A 25,299-nucleotide genomic window follows, 5' to 3' on the forward strand; every position below is an offset into this window, starting at 1 on the left:
GGAAGAATGTCAGAAAAGTTTTTCTGAATTACGTGATTCATTGTGTTCGGCTCCTGTGTTAGGTACCCCTGATTACAGTAAACCGTTCACGTTATATGTTCACGAGAGGGAAGGTTGTGCTTTAAGCGTCTTAACGCAACCTTTTGGTGGTAAGCAACGTCCATGTGCATATTTTTCCTCGACCTTAGACCCAGTAGCTAGAGCATTGCCGAGTTGTTTGAGAGCAACTGCGGCAGCTGCGGTCTCCATCCGACAATCAGCAGGATTGGTCATGGATAATATGCTTACGGTGATGGTTCCGCATGCAGTCGATACTCTTTTGAACCGTACGAAAACTCAGCACTTGACGAGTGCGAGGTTATCTGGGTACGAATTGACGCTCTTGGCAAGCCACATTCAGATAAAACGTTGTAATGTCCTAAATCCGGCAACTTTGTTACCAATTAGTGCAGAGTCAGATGCAGTAACAGAACATGACTGTTACTTGCGGACAGAGGAGGAAACAAAAGGTCGTGTGGACCTTAAAAACACCCCATTGGAAGACCCGGATGGCATCCTGTATGTGGATGGGTCATGTTTTAAATTGCCGAATGGTGATGTGACTACTGCTTATGCTGTGGTGACATTGAATACTGTTGTTGAGACTGCGAGATTGAATCAGAATTCTGCCCAAGCTGCAGAGCTGATCGCTCTTACTAGAGCATGTGTATTAGCAAAAGGTAAACGTGTGAATGTGTACACCGATAGTCAGTATGCTTTCGGTGTAGCGCATAGTTTCGGACGATTGTGGCGAGAACGTGGTTTCTTGACGTCACATGGCACGAAAATACAGCATGGCCAGCTTGTGAACGATCTTTTGGATGCATTGACTTTGCCTGCTCAAGTTGCAATTGTTGAATGTAGTGCGCATCGTAAAGTGACGGATGATGTTGGTCGTGGTAATGCGTTTGCAGATGAGATTGCTAAGGAGACTGCCCGGAACCTTAGCACTCGAATGTATGTGACGAATTCGGTTAGGTGGCCTACAGAATCAAGTATGTGTGAGAATACTATAGAGAGTGTGAAAGCAATTCAGAATGAGGCCACCGACACTGAAAAGATGAAGTGGAAAGAAAGTACGGGAAGGTTGGATGTGAATGGTTGCTGGATTGATTTGTCAGATCAGAAAAGATGGATGTTGCCTGATGCGTATGTACTGGCCGTTGTGCAAATGGCACATGGGTTAGCACATATTAGCGCGAAAGGTATTTGCAAGTTGTTGGCTGATGTGTGGAAGAATGATGGAATTACTAAGTGTGCTGAACGTTTGGTGAAGAATTGTATGGTGTGTATAATGTACAATCCTGGCAAAGGAACCCCAACTCCCCCTGGCAGTTTTGCTCCTCCTTTGTATCCCTTTGAGGTGATCCAATTGGACTTCATCCATATGGAGCGATGCAATAACCTGAAATACGTTTTGGTTGTGGTTTGCGCATTCTCCCGATGGATCGAGGCCTATCCCCTCAAAGACAATACTGCTTTGTCTACTGCGAAAATCCTACTGAAGGAATACTTTCCTCGGTATGGAATGCCTAGAGTCGTGTGGTCAGATAACGGAAGTGAGTTTGTTGGAAGTGTGATGAAGAGTGTGTGTAAGGGCCTTGGAATAAATCAGAAATTCCATAGCGCCAATCATCCCCAGTCAGCTGGATTGGTTGAAGGGTACAATGGCACCCTTAAACTAAAATTAGCGAAGATTCAAGCTACGACTGGACTTTCGTGGCCTGATGCTTTGCCTCTAGCATTACTGTCAACTAGGGCGACTGTACACTCCCGAATAGGGCTCAGTCCCTATGAAATAGTGTTCGGCCGTCCTGCGAATGTGTGGGGGGTTCCTAGGCCAGGAATATTCTCTGATCTTGAGTTTCCGATGTTGATTGATTACTTACATGACTTGACTGCTAAACTGAGGTTAATTCATCAACAGGTTTACGACGCCTTGCCGACGCAGACGGAGGGTCCAGGCCACCAGCTCCAGCCCGGAGATTGGGTGGTTACCCGAAATTTTTCACGAAAAAACAATCTGGACCCTCGCTTCACCGGACCTTACCAGGTGCTCCTGGCCACGAGGACTGCCGTTCGTCTTGAGGGGCGGAAAAATTGGGTACATGCTACCCATTGTAAGCGAGTCCCTATTCCTTTGTCGGCAGACCCGTGGGTAAGGAAAGGCATTGCGTCAACAGAAACAGAAACATTGCCGGCGTTTGTACCTTTTAGCGACGCACAGCTTGTTGGAGAACCCTCAGCGCAGCAGAAAGCCACTGTTGAACATTTGTCAGCAAGAGACTCAAGACCAGACCAACGAACTGATCAGCAGGACGCTGTCTCTTCGACAGATCCTTTGTTCGACGTGCAGACACGTCCCGGGAAACATCGATATTCTTTGCGATCTCACACTAAGGACAAATAAAAATTTGCTTGCTTTGCTGAAATTGATAACTGCAATATCTTCGTTTCCCATGATCAACTTTGAACATTCGTATCATTGAAAATTGTTTTGTATATATATATATATCAAGCTTCTTCCTTGTATCTTTTTCTTCCACAGCTGAGAAATATTGTGCTAATATATACATATTGTGTATTGAGGGCCGTAGGGCCGCGCGCGTACTTCCTTCTGGACAGTAGGTCTTGACACTAGGTTAAAGACCGTCGGTTCCTAGGAACTCCTGGGGATTGACTATTGCTGCACAGAACGAAGTGCGTCAAGAAACGTTGCGGACGGTCGTAGGGAAATGGCATTTTCGAAGCTGAATGATTTGGAAGGAGCTCAGGCATATAGAGTCAAGCTGCAGAAACTTAGTCGTACGAAATGTTTTGTATCCCAGTTGTTTGTTTTGTTTTTAACTGCTTCTGCATTTTTGGCGGGTGGGGTGTATTACACTATGTCTTACTTCTTACTTCCTACCCCTACTCCTACTCCTTACCCTAACATTACTTCTACTGCTTCTCCTCATTCCTTTCATATGTTACCAGAACACGAACAGGCTAGACGTGTAGAATTCCGCAACAATTCCTTTATCCAGCTCCTCCATCAGCATCAGTTAGTGGTTAACACTACTAATTGTTGGGTGTGTGGGTTGATGCCACATACTACGGGTAAGGGAATTCCATATCTGGTGTTACCGTATAGTTCCCAAGGGTCAGCTCGAGCATTCCAAACAATGCTTCGAAGCGCACTGGGTTTCCACCCCACTCCAGAACAACGTTCCCCCAACGCTGGTCCTACCTCGTATCAGTGGGTGCTATCGATGGCAATAGAGGAGATGGAAGATGAGATCCATGATCCTTTTCTTATCCCTAAAGAAGAGGTACAAGCCTATAGGGTCCTAAGTAGAGGGGAATATAGTATGTTCATTAATGAAAAGCAGCTTAAAAGCTCGTCTCCAATATGGGTCGTACCCCACACTGGTAATCTTTGTCTTGTGGGTCGTGGCTCGCAAGCCTCACTTGGAGTAAGTGCTTGCACTGAAAGTTACGTTTTGCCAATGTCCCCGTCCCCTGTGTTTCTGGCTGCCAAGGGTACATACTTTATCTGTCATGATCGTGCATACACATGGTTGCCCGCAGACTTCATGGGCTCATGTTTTGTTGCAAATCTGTTGCCTCCGACGTTTACTGTAGATGCCGATTATCATAAGACTAGAGTTGTACGAGGCGTAATTAGCGAAGAGGATACTGCCGGTCAAGAGGCAGGAGACTTTTTCAAGGGTTTCCTCCCGTTTTGGGGACCTATGGTTAATAGTAGGAACCTGAGACATTTGACTCGAGTGGTAGAATCGACAGCTAACATTACTGCCAGTGCCCTTGGTAATATCACCACAGAACTTCAGGCGGAGAGACTTATGACATTACAAAACCGTATGGTTTTAGATGTTGTCTTAGCAGATCGCGGTGGGGTATGTAAAGTGATCCATTCGAGCTGTTGCATTTTCATTCCAGATAATGCTCCTACTGTCTATCAAGCCATCTCGAAGTTGCACAAGATCTCCGAATCCATACACGTGGATGTAGGGGATTGGACGCTACTTGGTTGGTTTTGGGGCCTGGTGTCGACTTGGGGTTGGAAGATTCTGACGATCATCGGGGTTGTGGTAGTGTTCCTGTTCACGTGTTGCCTTTGTGTGCAGTGTGGTCCTGCCTTATGTGGCCTCTGTGCTACAACGTGTATGAGACAACCATCTGTTACCAAGGGGACTCGGTTGGACAGAGCTATGCTACAACGACATCTTGATGGTCTGATGAATATCGAGTATGATTCCGACTAGTGCTTGCCTACATGAGGGCAAAAGGAGCGTCTGAGGTTCCGTGACAATTGTAAGTGGTGTTTTTAACTCGCACGAATATGGTCGAGTCTAGTATCTATGAACCGCAAACGACGAGTTTTGTAAGTGTGCGCAGTTTCGCTGTGCTAACTTAAACCGTTCGTTTGTTATGTGGGTTTGTCATCTGTACCCACGGGTTCCATCTTAGATACGGCATCCATTTTGTCTCTTGCCCTCAAGTAGCCAGCGAACGGACGCTGTCCGCTTCGCGACCCTGGGACTCCCAAGATATGGCGGAAGACGCATGTTCTTTGTAAGTGTCTTTATGACGAGGGGGATGCTACTGTAAGGCAGATGGCGCCGCTCGAGGCTCATCTTGCCGCACGGGCTTATTGTCTCAGTCGTGCATCTCATTAGGCACGTCCCTTTGATGCCTGTATCTCGTGCTTCTCGACACTCCCCTTTTACACCCTTTCCGATCTCCCTACTGTCTCCGTCTTCCTCTGCACCTGTCTTCGTTCCTATTTCGATCTACTTTACTGCTGATTGGAATTTGCTAATGGTGGGAAGATGGGTTTTTACAGTTGGGAACCGCCAAATGTTTCCGCACTTATGTTCCGGATCTTGTGTGTTTCAAAGTGATCTAAGCGACCCCTCTGAGAGCGACTTGTGGGAACCAGGTTGTAAACTATTGTGTATCATGTTATCCTATGGGTAAAAACTGTATAAAAGGAGCGATCCACAAATACAATTTGAAGCAGTCTCCCCAAACTACACTCGATGTACTTCCTGTGACTTCTGTGTTCCCTGCAGTAAATAAACCTTGACTCTTTGACGCCGAAGGAAGTGTCCCGTGTCTCTGTGACTTGTACGCCGGAGCAGGTTACCCACGAAGGTTTCAGGTGTTGTGCCCTGGCACCGCTGGGTCCAAAGAACCCAGTCCTTCACCTTGGCACCAGTATCGAAGGGCTGGCAGAGCCACACACACACAAACGCTTGATCCTGGGCATGGTGTCTGCGCTTCTAGCGCGGTAAGTCTGTCTGCTGTCGGTACTGCGCACTCGTGGCATTTGGATACACTTTGGAGGGAGGTGGCAGGGAGAGGTTGGGGTCGTGAAACAGAATATCACTGGATGATACTGACCAGATACATCCCACGCACCACCTTCCCCAGACGTCCGATTGACTTTGGATAGACTTTTTTAAGTTTTCTATAGCGCAAACTCGACTAGAACGTGTTGGAGCGCTATATAGGAGCACCAGTTACATAAAAGCATTCTAGCTACCCTGTCCATCCCAAACGTTTTTTTCTGATATTAACATATAAAAGTACTTATTTTTATGCCCGACCGGAAACATCGCTTGAGAGTAAATTTGCGTTTTTTGTGTGTGTTCGCGTGTGTGTGTGTCGGGGGAGGTCGCTCACCTTTGGCAGATTAAAAACTGATCCCTTAGTTCATCCTCCACAGAAAAAATATATTGTCCCATCTTTCCCTAGATTTGCCAAGTGTTTCCAGCAGTGTCCGATAGGTTCACAACATTTGCCATCCTGACAGGGGCTTTAGTTGGTTTTTGCATATATGTTTGTGTTGGTGACGTAGTGATGGTGCATTCTGTCTAGAGCAGAGCATCCACATCAGTAAATTAGGAAACAAACTCCGCTCGTTTTAGTGAAAATTGCATTATCGAGCGCCTGTTTACTTTCTCACTCATAAGTCGCCTTCCCTTTCAAAATCAGACCATGTCATGTTTCCGTTATAATTATCAATGCACAAAGGTTGACAATTTAAACAAGAAAGGTTGCTTTGTTGTATAGCGCTTTGTCGACCCTAGCACGGCAAAGTTGCTTCCGTTACACCTCCAGAGCACAATCTCCCTGGGCAGCGTTGAAAAATCTTTTATATATATATATATATATATAACAGTACTGCCGCCATACAGCTACTGATCTTTTCTCGTCAGGGTGCAGCATTTCAATGCGTAGAAATAGCAGATGGAGAGCTCCCATACCCCCCTCCTCTCCAACCAAACCCCCCCCCACAACTCCGAAAAATACAACTATGGTCCTCCTGGTTAATGGTGTCATGATAACCTGCTTTGCAAAGACAACCAGGATATTAAGAGTGGATTCGCGAGTTGAGCTGCCTTGCCGGCTTGCACCGCTGGCCCCTTGGGCGTCCAGCACGCCTCATCCCACCAGAGGGTTTCGCTCATCTCCAAAGACTGTATCTAGTTGTATTGATAATACATAGCACTAACAACTGAGGACGAGGAGAGGAAGCGCGTTTGCGACACGCTGCAAAAGAATGCCATCGGGCTGTCTGGCTCTGAGGGGTAATAGCTTAATATACACAATCAATAGATTTATTGTAGTCCGTCACCTGGCTCATATATTTAATTTGTACGTCTGTCCACCGAACGGGTCTCAACACCAGACGGGACTTGCTGCGGATCGGCAGAAGTTAGCATAATCCTTCGTATATTTGGGGACGTACCAAAACAAGTGGTGGCCCTGCTGAAGCGGATTTCGGGGTGTCTGAGCGATACTGAGCGTGCTGAAGGGGAGGGGGGGAGGCAGGTTGCAGGGCAGGGTTAAACCGACCAAGAAAGGATCCGTCCTTACGACATATTTAGGGGACCCTCCCGTCAGCTCCTCTGTGGGGTTGAGAGTGTGTGTGTTTGTTGGGGGCGGGGTACTGTTACGTATGTGTGAGAAAGGGGAGCAGTCTACATAATAGAGTTTTCATCACATGGTCACTAGGTGTGGTCACAAAAGGGAACAAACGCCCCGGCCCCCATTCTAGTTGATCATAATAATGTTCAGTGTGCACAACTCTCGCACCTTACAAGGCTTACATGAAAGAATCGCAAGCATATGTAAAAGGGGAGATTTCGAAGTCCACTTTTTGGGGGTGCAAGGCTTTTAAAGACACAGACCCAGGAAGCCAGTCAGAGAGGTCAGACATTGCACCACAACAAGTTAAGTTTTTTGCAGCCTGCCTACCTGGTATATACACATCCTTGCAATACTTTTTTATGTTTTGGATTTGTTATTTATTTAGGCCCCCAAGCAATGAATGCGAGGTGTGCTGTGGACTGTGGACTTTTGAAAGTGAAGTGCAGTCAACTATGTTACACACCCACACACGTCATGTTACACTAGTGAAAATAAATAAGGGACCAATGAAATATTAAGTGTACTAATAAAGACGGAGGTCTATCATATCGAAAATAGAAAGTCAAGAAACGAAACCCTGGTGCTTGAAATCCCCCAAATTAGAGAGTGACCCCAAGGGCAGCACCCAAGATGTGGAACAGCATTCTCCGAGAAGTGAGTAAGGATACTTTATACATCACATTTAAGAGAGGAATTAAAATAAAATCCTATCCTACCATTAAATTATTATCCTGTAATCTCGCCACTGTTCTGCCTCTAACTCCAGTTGCCAAGGTCTATACTTTTAACTCCTAAGCTACCCTTTAACTGTATCTTTCTATTAGTTTACTGGCTTTCAGGTAAATGCTTACTCCGCACCCAGCTGGGACACTCAACCACTTCACTAAAATGTGCCATTTGGTAATGCCCAAGGTAAGTCCTAATAAACTATCGCTTATTTATATCTCTCATTTGTTTCTCTAGCTAATAGTTAGGCCTAAATAGGACTATGCATGTATGCAGTGCTTAATTTGTAAAAGAATAAGTGCCGGATCCCCAAATTTTGTTCAGAAGCCCACAGCTGGCGCTATCGAAGGCCGGGATGCTAGATAACGAGGCTGCTTATTTCTGATTCCACCTCTTGCCTTTTAATCCACCATCAGACACTCCCTGCCTCTCTTTCTCGCTGCTGAAGGTTCTTTTTCACCTCTGATTTCTGCATTTGTCATTTCTTTTTCCTCTTCCTCCTTCTCTCCCCCTTGTGTGCTTTTCTCTCTCTTGCTCTGGATCAAAGTCTGTTGAGTAAAAAAAAATTATCAGTCCCCAAAAATGAGTGGCAGAGGGGTCCCACCGGCAACCTCGGCACAAATGAATCACTGTATGGATATATGAATATTGTATTGACACGTCCCATTAGAAAGTTTGTTTTCTCGTGAGCGTGGTGAGTGTGTTCTTGTCGGTTAGGTTCGCGCGGTGGCCCCTCTCCAGTGCTGCTATTTCCTCTTCTATCTCTGAGATCTTTTTGTTCTTACTTCTGTTCATCCTTGATTTGATGTTTATCAGCTTGCCTCTCAGTGTTGCTTTGAGCGCTTCCCAGATGGTGTCTTTCCCCACTTCGCCGTTGTCATTGTCTTCCAGGTAGTTCTTAAGTGCCTCCTCTACTTCTTTAACATTCTCTTTGTTCTGTAGGATGTCGTCATTTAGTCTCCACCTTCTGGTCACGCTCTCGTTGTGTTTGCCATTGAGGGTGAGGGATATGTGAGCGTGATCAGAGACGGTTATTGGGGCTATCTCCGTATTCTCAATTAGGTGCGTGTGGTTGTTGGACATCAGTATGTAGTCTATCCTGCTGTAGGAGTTATGCGGGTGTGAGTAGAAGGTGTACTCCCGCGCTGTGGGATGCTGTAGCCTCCACGGGTCAGCTAGGTGGTGTTTGACGCATAGTTCTTTAAGGGTGTTGCTGCCTGGAGAGTTGTGGCTTGGCCTGCTTGGGTGTCTGTCCGTTGCTTGGTCCATTGTCTTGTTCAGGTCGCCAGCTACGATTAGCAGGTCTTCCTGTGGCAGGTCTGAGAGTTCGCCGTCTATCATTTGCCAGAAATCTTTATCTTCGGAGTTAGGCCCATAGATGTTCACCACGTGTATTCGGTCGGTTCCTCTTTGGACACTTGCTATTAGCAGGCGGCCGTCCTCGTCTGTTTTTGTCTTTTGGATGGTGAGGTTGGCCTTTTTGCTTAGGATTGTTATCACGCCTCTCTTCTTTCCGTTGGCAGGTGAGCATATGATGTCGCCTATCCATCTGGCCTTGAGCCGTTTGGACTCCTCCTGAGAGAGCTTGGTTTCCTGTAGCGTGTAGATGTCCCCCTTGAGTTTTGCCAGGTGTTCTAGTATTTTCCTGCGTTTGACTGGGTGGTTTAGGCCTTTGACGTTCATGGAGATGGCTTTAAGGTTAGTGGATAGATTCACCGGTGTTTGGTTTGTCATGGTGGTTTGTTGTTGCCGCTGGTGGTTCTGTCGGCTTCTCTTTTGGATTTGGAGATGCCTGCTTCCGTTGTCACCGGTTGACAGGTTTCCCCCCCCCGGGGGAACAGTGAGCTGGGTTGGAGTAGGGGTAGGAAAAAGCTGTGGGAGTAGGAGTAGAGAAAAGTGTGGGAAAGAAACCAAAAGTAGTTATGCATTGTGCAAATGTCTGTTATCTCGTTCGCCTTTATGCCTGCCTGCCCCCCCCGCCCCGTCTGCCCCCCCCCCTTCCCTCCCTCCCCCCTCCCTCCGCCTGTAGAAAATTGGGTGTGTGACAGCAAGGATCCTCACACTTCCCTCCCCCCCAAGATAGTCAATGTCTTTGCAGGATACAGTAAAAGGATATGGTCGCTGTTGGTCGTCATTGTCTCTCTTGTAATTAGCAGCGATGAGGTAGGAACGTTGGTCGGATTGTGCGTTCTCGAGGTAGATCGTTGATTAAGGTTCGAGGTAGTGGTTGTTGAGGCTTGTCCCCGGCCTCATGATTGTGCTTTTAGAGCTGATAAGCTGGTTGCGGACATTGTCTCTTCCTATGTGCGTGTCTTGGCCTTAGTTTGCGTGTAGTCCACGGTTCGCCCTTGTCATATGGCCTCTTCTTCGGCCTCGTCTGTCGATGCTCTCCTTTTTGCTCCTGGGCTTTGGTGTTCCATCTCTTCTGGGGTTGGTCCTTGTAGGTACCTGTGCAGGTCATTGGGGTCCTCAAAAGTTCTGCTCCCGAGTCTATCAGAGATCCTCAGTTTTGACGGGCCTGCGAAAGAGAAGGTGATGTTTTTTTTCCGCATGGCCTCCCGCTGGGCTAGGAAGCCCTTCCTCACTTCCACCGTCAGCTTTGATAGGTCCTGCGTGATTGTTACTTTCTTCCCGTTGATCGCCATTGGCTTGCCTTTCCTGGCTACTGCGAAGATTGCCTCTGTGTGGTTCTCTCGTAGTGGTTTGCATATTATTGGTCTAGGGGTGTTACTGTTCGATTGTTTCTTTGCTGGGATGCGGTATGCTTTGACGAGCTCGAGCGGTCTCTCGAAAGTGAGGCCTGTTAGTTGGGGGATCATGTCCTCCAGCATCCTGGCGCACCCCCCTGGGGCATCATTTTCCTCCTCCGGTACACCCAGCAGTCTTATGTTTCCTTTGCGACTTCTGTCCTCTTGCTCGGCCATCGATCTTTGTAGGGCTGTTGTTCTTTTTATGACCAGACCTAGGTCTTTGTGTGTTATGTTTGCGCGGTCTTCTAGGTTGCTGATTCTTTTTTCCGCCTCGTCTATTCTGCCATTGGCTCTGCTTTGCTCGGCTCTTATCGCGATTAGTTCCATTTGTATGCTGTCTACTATTTTTTTCGTTGCCTTCGCTAGGTCGTTGCCTTCTGTTATTTTCCTTAATAGTGTGTCCAGAGTAGTTGTTTCGCTGCTCAGGTCTTCGCGCTCTTTCGCCGGTGATGCCGTCGGGTCATTTTTGTTCTTCTTCTGGACATTTGTGACCAAACCGCCTTCCTTCCCAGCCATTACGTCAAAACCCCTCCTGACTTGGTGTGTTTGAGGTCTTACTTCAGTTGGTTGTCGCTTTGTCGGTGTCTTTTTTTGTCCTTCGTCCTCTTTCTTCCTTTGGATCGGCACAGTTGACAAATTGCAGTCTCTGAAGCGGGGTGGCCACTTGACCACTCTAGTCTTTGTCCTGGCTTCCGCCAGCCTACTGGGGGGTTAATCCTCTTTATTTCTCTTTGTGTCAGCCTCCTAGGGTTTTGTTGGAGCGCGTGTGTCTTCTTTTGGCAGGGGTGGTCTTGTCTTGTGAGCCTTGCGCTATTATGCGCCTTCAGCTGTGTCTCCTTAGACTCACTGAGCCGCTGTTCCCCTTGGTTGGCGCTGCCCCCTGGCTTCGGTTTGCACTACCTGTCTCCTCCTACCGTTGGTGATTTAGCTGTTTCTTTTCCCCCTTTGCTCGGTGCCTCTCGTTTTGTAGCCCTCCCCTGTCTGGGCTTCGAAGTGCGTCCGCCTCGAGGCAGTGTTGCGTGGTTGGGCTTCCGCTTATACGTTAGCAGCCCCCTACTAAGATGGCCGCCGCCCTAGTGGCCGGGCGTTGCAGTCGCAGCTGCGCTGGTGGTGGCTTAGGCGTTCCAGACGGCACCTCAGGGGCTTGTTGTTGTTGTTTGTAGCTGTGCTACCCTGTGGCGCGGTGTTGTTCTGATGATCGGAGGTCTGACCTCACCAATATGGCGCCTGCCTTCGCGCCCAGTGCCTTCGCTTTCCTTTCTGCACCCGGTCGTCTTAGCGCTTGCCGGGCTGGGCGTTCCTTTTGGTGTCGGGTGGCTGATTTTCCTATTCACGCTCCCTCTGTCCGGTGCGTTGCGCACTATAATTACTATAGTCTCTATCGGCTCAGGGGTGTGGCTTCGCTGACCTAACCAATGTGGCGCCTTTCTTTAGCGCTCTGTATTTGTCCCTCTCCTCTGCAGTCGGCCGCTTTGGCGCTCGTGGGTCGCTTTCAGTGCTCGCCGATCTCGCCGGGCTGGAGCTGCGTTTGGTGTAGGGGGTTGGTGTCTTCCCTACGCTCCCTCTGCCTGGTTGTTCAGCGCTGTTGTTTACTTCACCAAGATGGCCGCCTTCCGCGCCACTTCCCTGGTGCCCCCCTCCTGCTGTGCTGGTGCCCTTCGCTGGTTTTGGAGTTTGGGTCATGGGGGGGGTACGCTCGCCTGAGGGTTTCTCAGTTGCCGGCTTGCGGGAGCGCTCTTACTTGGGGATATCGGTGGTCGCTGTTTCCTCTTAGTGGCTCGCCGCCATCTTGTGCTTAGCGGTTCCGTCCCTCCAGCAGCTTTTTCAGCCCCGTGCCTCTCCTCAGCGTATTTCGCAGGCTCGAGAGAGATCGTATCGGGTGCCCCGGCTGTTCATGCACGTCCGCCTATGTTTCTTGGGTGTATCCTCGCATTTCTGTGTCTTTGCTCGCCGTTATTTGTCTCAGGGGGTCGGGAGCTCCGGACTCAGGTCTGCTGCCTCCTTGCCATCCAAGCCACGCCCCTTGCCATCCAAAAGTACGAACTGAATAAAATCCTAAGTGAACGAGCAGGTTCGTGGCTAACAAAATTTAAGTCAGTGAACCTGTGCAGGGCGAACAAAGCGGGGAAACAGCTAGCGTCCTACCTCAAGGGGAAGCAAAGACAACACACGATAGCAGCAATAACAGACAAAAACAACAAACCGCAAACAACAAACAAGGGCATACTGGAGGCCTTCAGAGACTTCTACCAAGAACTATATTCTGAGGACAAAAACCTGAGCAAAGACGGTGGCCGCTCATTCCTCAAAGAAGTCAATCTACCGAAGCTCAAGGAGGAAGAGAAAGCCCCCTTAGAGGCAGACATAACGGTAGAAGAAATAGAAACCGCAATCAACCAGCTAAAAAACAACAAAGCACCAGGGCCAGACGGGTATTCCACCAGGTTCTACAAGACCTACGCCCCACAAATCAAGGAAATACTAGCAGACACATACACCGCCTGCATACAAAAAGGTGAGATGACAAACACCATGCGGGAGGCCAACATCACAATAATACCCAAGGATGGGAAAGACCCCCAATTCCCGAAAAACTACAGACCCATATCGCTCGTAAACGTGGACTGCAAAATCTATGCAAAAGTGCTCGCTAACAGACTAAACAGAATCCTACCAAGCATCATACACAGCTCACAAGTGGGATACATCAAACACAGGCTGTCACAAGACAACACAAGGCTGCTATGCCACCTAATCAACCACACAACACAGAGCAACGAACAGGCTGTCATGATAGCACTGGATGCGGAGAAGGCCTTTGACAGAGTCTCGTGGCCCTTCCTAAGGAACTGCATGACAAAATTCGGATTAGGAGAAAAATACATAGCAATGACAATGGCCCTATACAACAAACCAAGAGCTAAAATAGTAGTGACCGGAAGCACATCTGAACCACTCCTACTAGGGAGAGGGACCAGGCAAGGATGCCCACTGTCACCAGGCCTCTTCCTACTGGCACTAGAACCACTACTTGCAAAAATAAGAGACAATGAAGAGATAAAGGGTGTTAAGATCGGAGTATTTCGGTCAGGGGCCCAGCTGGGTCGGAATTATCACCAGCTGAGCGACCTTCTGACTTTGACACAGCCATCTAGCCCTGAGGAATCGCGAGTGCGATGAAACACGTGTCGGCTGGCTGTGTACTGCAATAAAGACTCCACGAGTTACCCTTCTTTGGAGTTCTGTTGGATTACTTCTGCCATTTATGTTGTTATAATTTTGTTGTATTGTTACCTAACAATCTAATCACTGTATTTGAGTGCATCGGCAACCCCCTTTCTCAGTTTGTCAAGTGGCAAAGTTTTGTCCACTTAGTCAGAGTGGTTTAAGGTTTGTCCACTCGCCGATTTGCACCTGTAATAATATCATTTGAAACCGCTGTGCGCATGAACAGGCAGTGCACCCGAGTCTAAGCTGACCAAAAGCCTTTAGATTTCTCAGCTAATGCTGAACACCCAACCAGCATGCCTTTCTAGAAAAATAGGTGGTAATGTAATTAACAAAGACAGTCTTGTAATTTCCTAACTGTAAGGTTTTTTGCAACCATATCATAACCACCTGCTGCAGTTGTAGCTGAGATACAAACCGCAATGCGTTCAAATGGACATTAAAATATGATTTGCAATATGTTTTTCATGCTCATATGCCAGCTATTACAAATAGTAAATATTTGAGGCAAAACGGCAAGCATTTAAAAAGAATTAATGAAATTAAAATCATTCAATAGTGCTGTACATCTAACAAAACAGCAAGTAATGCAAAGGAATGCAAAGGAATACAAAGTTTGCTATAAAAAATCCCGGCACTGGTGATATCCTATACATTTGGAACTCAGCAGGTTGTTATCAATAATGACATATCGTGTCAAATGCTCTTCTTTATGATGCATTGTGGAAGACTACCGTGGGACATGAGTGCAGTTTTACACACTGAGAGGATTTTGATCATGTTATGTTTGTATTAGTGCTATGAAGTAGTCTCTTAAATGTGTAAGTGCTATACATAACTAGTGTCATAAATGTGAGTATAAAAAGAACATCTAGAATGTATAGTAACTATTGTAAACTACACTTTAGTTACCCACATGTTTGAGTTGTTTACCAACTAAATCACTCGAAGGAAAAATTTTAAAATTAAGGTGAGGTAAGTCTAGTTGGTACTTTGAAAAGGACCTGCTTCTCAATGACTAAAACAAATGTTCTGCCTTACATCTGGTTATACTTATGTAATAACAGTCTGTACAGTAAAGGATGGCTTGCAAATGCAGCCTGTTAGGTGTCCATGACAGGGAGCTCCTGGTAGCCCACAAGCACCCTCAAAGTAGCTCACAGAGGTGAAACCAAGCCCAGTCCCTCACTCCGAGGGTCTGTGCATGCATATAAAGAAGGTAGCACCACTCATCTCAAGGTCCTTATAGAGGCAGACAGCCAAATAAATGACATTGCCTCATGATAATATTCAAGCATACCCTGTGTTGGCCTATAGGCTATGCCACATGCCCATCTGTCTCTACTCTCAATTTAGCGAAGTCACTAAGAGATTGCCCATGTTGTAGGCCCTGCTCGATCAGTCACACCATATGTGAGAACAGTGGGACATGAAAGAAGAGTGCCAGCAGAAGCCTGATCAGTAACCACTGTTGATCCATCAACATATAGGACTACAGGAGCCAGAGTGAAAATGTTAGTTGGGTTCATGATCAGCCCAAGACCTGACGAGGGCAGGGTATGGTTCCATAGCTGCTAAAATGAACACCATTATGTGCATTTGTCTGAGCATATACATGTGTGCACACTTATTTGTGTGTATTTGTGTTACATTGTGTCCCTCCTCATATAAAAATTGTTGGTCCCTGGAAGCTATGCTTTGTGTTAAGGACCACCAAAGGTCTAAGATACCGCCCCATCATAAGGGGTTCATCTCTGACACAATTGTGTCCATTCTTGGCATAGTAGTAGTGATGGCATAATAATGGTTATACTTGATGCATTGTGGGCATTCTTGGCCTAATTTCGGCACATTGGTGGTCATTACTGCCCTACTTTTATCCATCCCTGAAATAATGGTGGCAACTGTTGCATATTAATGGCCATGACTGATATATAGTGGACATCCAGAACATTATGGTGTCCAGCCTTGGCACAGCGGTGACTCTGCCATAATGGTGGGCATTATTAGCATATTAACGTTAATCTCAATGTTGTGCTGAGCATCCATGGACTAAGATTATAATTCCTGGGTATTTAACTGAGACTCTGTCCATTCAAGGCATTTGTACACCTGAGTACTGAATAAAGATGACCAGCCAATCTCTAGGGACTGTGCACTTGCTAAAAATGAAAAATGATATTTTTAAGGGGAAATATGGTTTTCAGAAGAGGATTTTCCTCTGGAAATTTTAGTTTGTTTGCCCACTATGGAAAGTGGTATTTTATAGGAAAATATGTGTGTTTTCAGAAACTGATGTACAGATGAAACTCAAATCCAGTTTCAGGCCCTCAACCACAATTTCTTGGCATATCACCCGTAGCAATTTGGAGGAACATTTTAAGGGAATTTATGCTGCTCCATATCTAGGAGCCACTTTTAAGTTGAGCACATTTTTGTGGCACATTTGGAAGGTGAGGTTGCGATCCATCGGAGCTCGGGTGACAAGGCACGGGGTCCTGACGGTGACCCCATCAATGTAATCAAACATAATGTATCCTTAGGGGCCCGCACCTCACAATTATCTTCAGTGGTCTTTCACATACTACCCTATCCGCCTCATGGAGCTCCTCTATCATCGTCCTCATTTTCAAAAAGGAATATATAAATGCCCCTAAATTGTCAGCACTGGTTCGTAGCAAGTTTATGAGAATATCTAATAGTCCTGGAAACTCTGTGTACTTTTGATCTAGATCGTTAACCTGTGTCAATTATAGAAACCCATAGAGCCATACACATGCACATATCGAGGGCATTATATGAAATTAATGCACCTAAATATTACATGAATTACAAACGTGTGTATGAGAATTCCTATCTTTTTTAAGCATTGTGTACAGTTCAACATTTTTTTGCATCAGTTTCCTATTTTTCTTAGTGTTTTCATTTGTTTGTTACTCACTAATATGCACATGTACAGATCAGCACTTATACTTTGGTTTTAAGTATAAAAATTATGTAAATAGGTCTTAATATTTATGATGTACAAAATTTAATAATTTAAAATTTTGAATAAATATATAGGATAAAAGCTCGTGGGTAAACAGGGTGTTGCTTCACCACAAATATTCAGATTTTCACATGACTCACATGATTCATGATTAGTATAATATTTTTTCAATCACCAGTTCGCAACCAATAGTTCTAGTCACTTTATATACCTATTGGTATCTGCATTCATGCAGTTATGATAATTGTGGATAAGGACGATCAGCAATATATTGAATATATTGTTATTTCGTAAAATATAGCACTAGTCACTTTATATACTTGTTGGTATCTGTATTCATGCAGTCAAGATATTTGTAAAAGATGGACGTCATTGAAATTTGTGCAATCATGTGATTTTATAACATTATAAAATTATGGGACAGTCATTTTAAGTGAAAATAATGCAATTTGTTTGATTAAGATATATGCATTTTTTCAGGCAAATTTGTAGACTTGAATAGAACGCAAGAGGTCGTTCAGCATATCCCATTTGTAATGTGCACTATCTCTATGTTCATGAATCAGGTCATGTGATGCACATTAGGAGGTGTGGCCCATAGGAGGGGTCAGGGAAACACAGCATTAAAAAAGCAAGCTGACCGCTAAACAGGTGTGTGATCAAGAGTACTTGCTACTTGAAATGCGTCGCTTGAAAGGTTCCAAATAAAACAAGCACTGGCGTTGCCAATAGGTCTCGCAGTAGGAAAGTTGGAGCCATTACAATTGCAAATAACAATGCCTTTTTTTTTTCATTTTCAAAACATAAAGGGCTTTGTCATTTACAAAACCAATAGCTCCAACTTTCCTACTGCGAGACCTATTGGCAACGCCAGTGCTTGTTTAATATGAACTTTATTGTATCGGGGAAGAAATAACACTGCAACCGAAGTGGCTGGAGGTACAAGGGCGCATTGTGGAGCCGCTCGAGGTATAAAAAGAGACTCGAGTTTCATTCTGCGCTGATCAAAGCCAGGCAGCCGTGAGCTGTGAGTCGGGTGATCGGGACAGTGTGAGGCAGCTCTCCCTGTCCGTTAGCGGAAGGTGCTCCGGGGCTTTTATATCGGGCCTCGGGCCTGTAAATATTTGTATAGCGGCGAGCGGGGATGGCCTGTCTCCTAAGTGCAGCTTGTAAAGGCGAGCGCCTTTCAGCCGAATACCCTGTAACACACCTGTGCTAAGCCACTTGCAGGCGGTGTTTGGAAAGAAAATAAGCAGATACTCAAGCTTGTGCTGGCATGTTTCCAGTATCCTAACCCTTTGCGAAGTGCCAGTGCTCGTGTACTACCAGTTTTACAACTCAGTCAAGAAGTGCCAGTGTCCTTTTCTACAACCCAGCGCATATCAGTGCTTGTATATTTTCAGCATTATAACCCAGCATAGAAGTGCTTGCATATTACCAGTATTCACTCTAGCCTAGAAGTGCGGTGCTCGCATGTTATCAGTAGGCACACCAGCCTAGAAGTGCTCGTGCTCGCATGTTACCAGTATTCACACCAGCCTAGAAGTTCTTGCGCAAGCATGTTATCAGTATTCACACCAGCCTGAAGTGCTCGCATGTTATCAGTATGCACACCAGCCTAGAAATGCTTGTGCTCGCATGTTATCAGTATGCACACCAGCCCAGAAGTGCTTGTGCTCGTATATTACCAGTATCCAAACATGTCGAGAAACACCACTGATTTTAAATTATGAGTATTGCCAACAACTTAAAAAGCGCCAGTGCTGGTGTATTAGCAGTACTGCCAACTAACTGTAAAGTGCCAATGCTCGTATATTATCAGTACTGCTTACCAGCTGAGAAGTGCCAGTGTTTGTATATTAGCAGTTCTTCTACCCAACTGAAAAGTACTAGTGCTAGTACATTATTAGTACTGCTAACTAACTGAAAAGTGCCAGAGCACATATATTACCAGCAGGGCACTGGAATTATGCGATTTCGATTTTCACATAATTATAGATTTACCACATTTGCCACATAGTCCACTATGTGCCACATAATGTGCAGATTTTAGCCCCGTACAAAATGTCGATTTAACTTCTAACGGTTTAAACGTTACTAAAAATGCAGTGCCACGTGTTGCAGCGCAGAGGAAGGCCCTTGGCAAAGCTGGAATGGTCAGCTTTCTGTTGCTTAGTGCTATGTATGGGTATTGAATTGGTACAGAAGAAGTGCAACTAATGTACAGACAAAACAGTGTTACCAAGTTTAAAAAGAGGCAAAATAATTCAATCAAACTATTAAAAAATGTGCCGCATTATGCTAGATAATTTTCCCTTTCTTGCTGCTTTGTTTACCAAAACCTGCTGCATAATGCGGCCCTCTCCTGCCGCATAATTCCAGTGGTCCTGATTATCAGTACTGCCAACCAGCCGAGAAGCGTCAGTGCTATGCATTATCAGTACTCAAGACCCACTGAGAAATGGTGCTTCCAGTTTGTCACTAATATGGACGTAGCGCGGCAGAGAAATTCAGGTATTTCCATATATGTTAGTGAAACCTGTCCTTGAAGTGCCAGTGCTTGCAAATCAGCAACGTCGCTACTCTGAGTAACAGTGCCTCGACCCAGACATCCTGTTAAAAGCCGCGCAGAAGAGCCTTTCTCTGTTTAAAAAACTCACGAGCTCTTGAGTTTAACCAGTACTTTAATTTTTCATGTACATTTATTGCAATCCGGCTGAGAAGTGTCAGCACTCGTATACTGTCACTGTTGCAGCCGCCGGGTTACAAAATGGTTTTAGAATTTACAAGCACCCGTACTCTCGTCTGAATGTATTACAAACACTGAACATGGCCGATATTACCATATACAAACATTACAGCCTTGCTCACCACAAACGGAAATGCCTCCAGGCGCTAGGAAAACAGGCATTCTTACCCAGCTAGCTCAGTGGCAGACAGTTTATCAACCACGGAATGGTGAAAGGCCGGACTTGAAAGCATGTGGTGACAAGACGGAGGGAAGGCAGAGAAGGGGAGGGGGGAGGAGAAATGCGACACGGTGTGAAGCACATCAAAGGGCTTCTCCTCCCCTAATTAGGGGAGGAGAAGCCCTTTCGGGAAACTGAAAGTACGGCCGGCCTGCGGCCGGCCATGAATAATTAGGGGAGGAGAAGCCCTTTGATGTGCTGAGCTGGCCCTGAATGCGCGTGCTTGTTTGCTCACGTGATTCACGTGAACTTCATGAAAACCGCGGGGCTGAAAGCCCGTGGTTTGAAGAAGATTTTCGCCATTTGAATTCTCGATCCACTCGATGCGCTTGCGCACATCGATAGGTCGCGAGACCTAAAAAACATCTTGCCTGAAGCCGTGGGGTCCGTCTCCTTCTTTCGTCACTTTGTGTGGAGGTTTGAGGAATTGCTTGGATATATATATATATATATATTACGAATATACCTCAAATACCATTCGAGTGTTGGGCGCTGAGGAAGCATTCGGCGCCACTGGAGCTGTACCAATTGGTTAAAGCTTCTCTGAACTGTTCCCCTTCGGGCTTCTGCCTCTTCTTTGGAGGGAGGTTTCTGGTGATATTGTCTGCACAGGCCAGAAGCGCATTACGTAAGCCCCTGCTACGCTTTGGGTCCGGACTTTCTCTGGCACGCCTCACGGCAATGCCCCCTCTTTTCAGTTATATATATATATTACCTACTGGCGGTAGCCAGTAGGTTTATATAGTTAGGACCTAGTTTCCATAGGAAATCCCCAACATTCTATTGGGAATAACTTTGGCGCTGGTTGATGAATCTTCGCAAATTTCTCAAAGAAGATGGCTCGCTCCGCTCCGCTCCTTCCCTGAAAGTTTGGGGGGGATTCGTCAAGTGGGGGCTGAGAAAAAAGGGGGTCCCAAAACGTGTTTTCCCCATGTTAATTTCCATGGGACCTTTAAACACGGCTACAGCTTGAACCGCTGAAGGGAATTACACCAAACTTGTCAAAATGGTAGTGTCTGGTACGCAGATCACGCTTTTGGTAAAATAGTGTAAATCCCTCCAGTGGTTCCTGAGAAAAATAAAAGAGAAACAAATTATATATCTATAAGCGCGCACCCGTGCGCAAATTTTCGGAATTTTTTTTTGGGGGGGGCGTGGGGGGCTTCTCTCTTTTATTTTAATGTGTTTTATTTTAGTTTCGAGGGTGCCCACCCCTCGTTTTACTCCCGAGATCACCGCCGCGGCCCGAGCCGCCTCAAGATGGCCGCCGCCTGGTTGTGGGCGGGGCCGGGAGGACGTGGTTTCCGCTTCCCCTGCCTGGGGGAAGCCTTTGATGTGCCCGCCGGTCTCCCGTGCCAAGGGGGAGACCGGATAATGATGCCGGCTGGTGCGGGGCTGGTGCGGGGCTCCCGTGTGCTGAGGAGCCCCGGGAAAAGAGGAGACGTCGTTGCTGAGCGGTCATTGGCTCCTCCTGCAGCCCTGCCTGCACAGGTGTGTGGTGTGACCGCTGCCGTCTCCCCCCTCTCCCCCGCCTGCTCCCAGCAGCCAGGCAGCCTCTAATGCAGAGCTTTCAAAACTCTGTGTCTCGACACGTTACTGTGTCGGCTGCCATGTGTGGGTGTGTCGCACGACAAGACAGTCTACTCAACATGCAGAATGGTACTGCACATGTTAATGACACAGTACATGTTCCTGTAGCAGGCAGAAGACCGAAGAGGAAGAGCATCGCGCAGCCGTTCTCCCTTCCAGATGTCACTGTGGCTGAGTATAAAATGCACTGCTCACACAAGTTTGTTTTTTTTTAAGTACGTTGTCTTCCTCCATTTATTTCCAATATTTTAGTCAAACTTGACATGAGATTTAAAGGTAATTGATTCTGCTGTTTTTCACGCCGCAGTATTTCATGCCCAAAAACCAATCTCGCCTCGGGCGCCATTTGTAAATAATAAACCCGGTGCAGCTCATGTTAAATCTCAAATGCAGTTAGGAATGCGGTAAGTGAGAACAAATGCACAGCTTATATCGGGAGCTGCTGCTTCTCCTAATGGAGAATTAATGTTAACTTAATGGTTACCGCGTTCTGGCAATTAAATATTTTGTCACACAGATCATAGCTGCGACAGTTGCTCAAATAACGTTCCCATACAAAATATTTGTCAGCTGTGCACTGAGCATGTTGACTGACCTGGTCTAACGATTTAAGTGTTTATCTTCTGCAGAAGCTCCTGTGACCATGCCAGGTCCGAGGAGAGCTCACAGGTTGTCAGGGTTATGCTGCTGGAGACTGGTGTTCTCCCAATGCACATGAGTGTCTAATTATTAGACTGAATTACCGTGTCGGGAAAAGATGCACGTCTAAAAAAAGTGTCACCAACATGAAAAGTTTGGAAAGCACTGCTCTAATGGAACCGGGATGAGCTGCAGCGCGTCCAGGGGCGGCGGGGGCCTCCGCTTCCTAGCTCTGCTGAAGACGCGCTGCGGGGGGCAGGAGGGGGGGCTTCCATCGAGCATAGCTGCCAAGGTTTCAGATTGGTTGGAGTGACATTTTGGTAATTTCAGAGTAATTTTGAGTGACATTTGAACTACTATGAGTGACAATTTCTCGCAAGCAATGAAGACACGGGAAACATATAAATATCAGAAGTTATACCACTCATTTTAGCAACAAGAAACTCTAATAGCTTAAATCTCCTGCAAAGCTCCAGAAATTGAAATATATTAACCAGAGACAGACTGTGTGACTGCAGTCCTTAGTAACAGAGGGCATGCAGGCACTACAAATGCTCAGAATTTGCCAAGCCTGTGTGTTAAATTAAAAGGATGCCACCTTGGTTTGGACCATACAAAAATACCTATGTACTGGACGTCTGAGCTCTACCACGTCTGCTTGTGGTGTTGTTTCCTGTCTTATAACTTCACCATGATGTGGCCCAATCAATCAATCAATCATCGCATTTATATAGCGCACTACTTACCCAGAGGGTCTCAAGGCGCTGGGGGAGGGGGATCTGCTACTGCTCGAACATCCAGGTATTGAGTTGCTTCCTGAAGGCGAGGCGGTCCTGGGTCAGGCGGAGGTGGGTGGGGAGGGAGTTCCATGTCTTGGCGGCGAGGTAGGAGAAGGACCGTCCCCCTGTGGTGGCTCTTTGGATGCGGGGGACGGCGGCGAGGGCGTGGCTGGTCGATCGAAGCTGGCGTTTGGGAGCGTAGAAGTTGAGGCGGCTGTTGAGGTATCCTGGGCCTTGGCTGTGTAGGGCTTTGTGTGCGTGGGTGAGGAGACGGAATGTGATTCTCTTGTTGACTGGGAGCCAGTGCAGGTCTCTCAGGTGTCCGGAGATGTGGCTGCGACGGGGGATGTCCAGGATGAGTCGTGCTGAGGCGTTCTGGATCCGCTGGGGTCTCTTCTGGAGTTTGGCGGTGGTTCCGGCGTAGAGGGTGTTGCCGTAGTCCAGACGGCTGGTGACGAGGGCCTGGGTGACCGTCTTCCTGGTCTCGGTGGGGATCCATCGGAAGATCTTACGCAGCATGCGCAGGATGTTGAAGCACGACGAGGAGACGGCGTTGACTTGTCTGGTCATGGAGAGGGAGGAGTCCAGGATGAAGCCCAGGTTGCGTGCGTGGTCTGTTGGTTTGGGTGCGCTGCCTAGGGCGGGGGGCCACCAGGAGTCATCCCAAGCGGCGGGTGAGGATCCCAGGATGAGGACTTCCGTCTTATCTGAGTTCAGTTTCAGGCGGCTGTTCTTAATCCATTCGGCTACCTCTTTCATCCCTTCGTGAAGGGATGAAAACCCTGTGCCTGCAGAGGTGCCCCTGAAATGCAGTCAGTGGAGAAAACTTGCGCTAGAAGTTTAAACCACGGCAAGAAGCTTTAGATACTGTGAGGTGCGGAGGATTACAATATTGGAGGCATGGGGCAACAATGAGCCTGCAGTGCCATTTACTCTGGGAGGACGGCTCAGGTCACGAGCCACCGCCACCCCTGCCTCCTTTGTTCAGTGCGTCCCGCGTCTGTCCTCTTCTACAAGCTTATCTTGATACGAGTAGGTGCGGAGTATCTCTGCAACTACTGAGCCTCACTGACATAAAACCGTGCAAGGGTCACGGATTCCTGACCCGGCCGGGTGTCACTCTGGCCTGGGAAGTTGGAACACAAAAACATTCAAGAGGTTGATTGTGACTCCCAGAACATAATCTAACCTAAGGAGACTGACATATTTATGAAGCAGAGAGTGGGAGGCCTCCGGCTGCCATGATTCATATGCCTGTCTTTTGTCCAATGACAGAAGTGTGTCCTGAGCTTAGCATTGCTGCAAATGAGGTCACTGGCTCCATGACTGACGTGATGCAGCCCGGCAATGATTGAAGGCCATTTTTTACGGCCGGAATGAGGGGAAGTCAGTTCAGAGCACCATGAGTGCGGAGCCCGATGACCAGAAACCAGACCCTTGGGACAGGCTTAGTTTCTTCCAAAGCAAACTCCCCGCCTTCGGCAGCAGGACGTGACATCATGCGGCGGCTCCAGGTATTGCTTTAATCTGACTGGGGCTCTCCTGCCTGTGATATCGCCTTTGAGCAGCCGCACTACCATGCGAGAGCTGAGAGCCACGCAGTGCCGGGAAGACATTCACGATACATTCTAGCAGCCTCAGCTAGAGCACCAAGCCAGAAGGAGCAGCGCTGAGCTGCTAGCTGCCACAATCATAACATTACCGTTTACATTAACATTACTTTGTGGTTTCCACAATCTTGTCGCCCTGGTACCACCCGAATACAAACACCAAACAAGGGCAGGATAAACAGCAACACAGCTTCCCTGCAATAGCTTTCCGGTGTGTTTACAAAATCTTATTGCCAACCTTCATAGTTAAGTTTACTTTCATGCCCATTCAGTGTTTGGCCTCTCTAGTAACACTGCAACTTCATCACTAACTCACCACTTCACGTACAACACTTTTCAATGCACTTTACAGCAAGCTTTTTACTGCCAGTGACAGGCATTGAAAAAATGCTATATATGCACCCATCTAAATTAGGTGGGTGGTCATTTACTATGCCAATAGCTCAAACTCTCGCAAATGTGAGACCTATTGCATTGCAAATGCTTGTTATTAGTTGATAGAGCAATATATGTATATATATATATATATGGCGGAGGTGCGCGCGAAATAAAACAGCTTCATCACTAGCTTTGGGTCTGCAGCCTTTCTTGCTGGAAAAGCGGATTTGGGAACGGAGTTCAGAAGAAAAATAAATAAATAAATATATATATATATATATATATATATATATATATATATATATATATATATATATATTCACTGAAAAAACCATAGGTTTTAGGCCTTATATAGTTAGGAATTAGCATTTAAAAAACCTTGAAATCTCACTGAAAAAACCATAGGTTTCAGGCCTTATATAGTTAGGAATTAACATATAAAAAACCATTGAAATTCCTCCTATATAGTTAGCTGGACATTTTATTGATATAAAACCAATGAAATTCCACATATAGTTAGTTGCACTAACTATATATTTTGCGCATCCGCAATCCAATGCTGATGATGTCACATATTACATCATTCATGACATGGTCAGTGACATCACTGATGACATCACTGATGACATCTCTGCCTGCAACAGTAGTACGCAATCTCGG

The 25,299-nt window shown here is 46.6% G+C and overlaps 1 protein-coding gene across 2 annotated transcripts in view; it reads left to right on the forward strand.

The window, feature by feature from the left end:
• The window catches only part of TMTC3 (transmembrane O-mannosyltransferase targeting cadherins 3), a 570,313-nt gene that overhangs the window by 120,182 nt on the left and 424,832 nt on the right, over nt 1-25,299 (forward strand). The window lies entirely within an intron of this gene.

Source organism: Lissotriton vulgaris, chromosome 1_1 (assembly GCF_964263255.1).
Source record: "Lissotriton vulgaris chromosome 1_1, aLisVul1.2, whole genome shotgun sequence".
NCBI lineage: Eukaryota > Metazoa > Chordata > Amphibia > Caudata > Salamandridae > Lissotriton > Lissotriton vulgaris.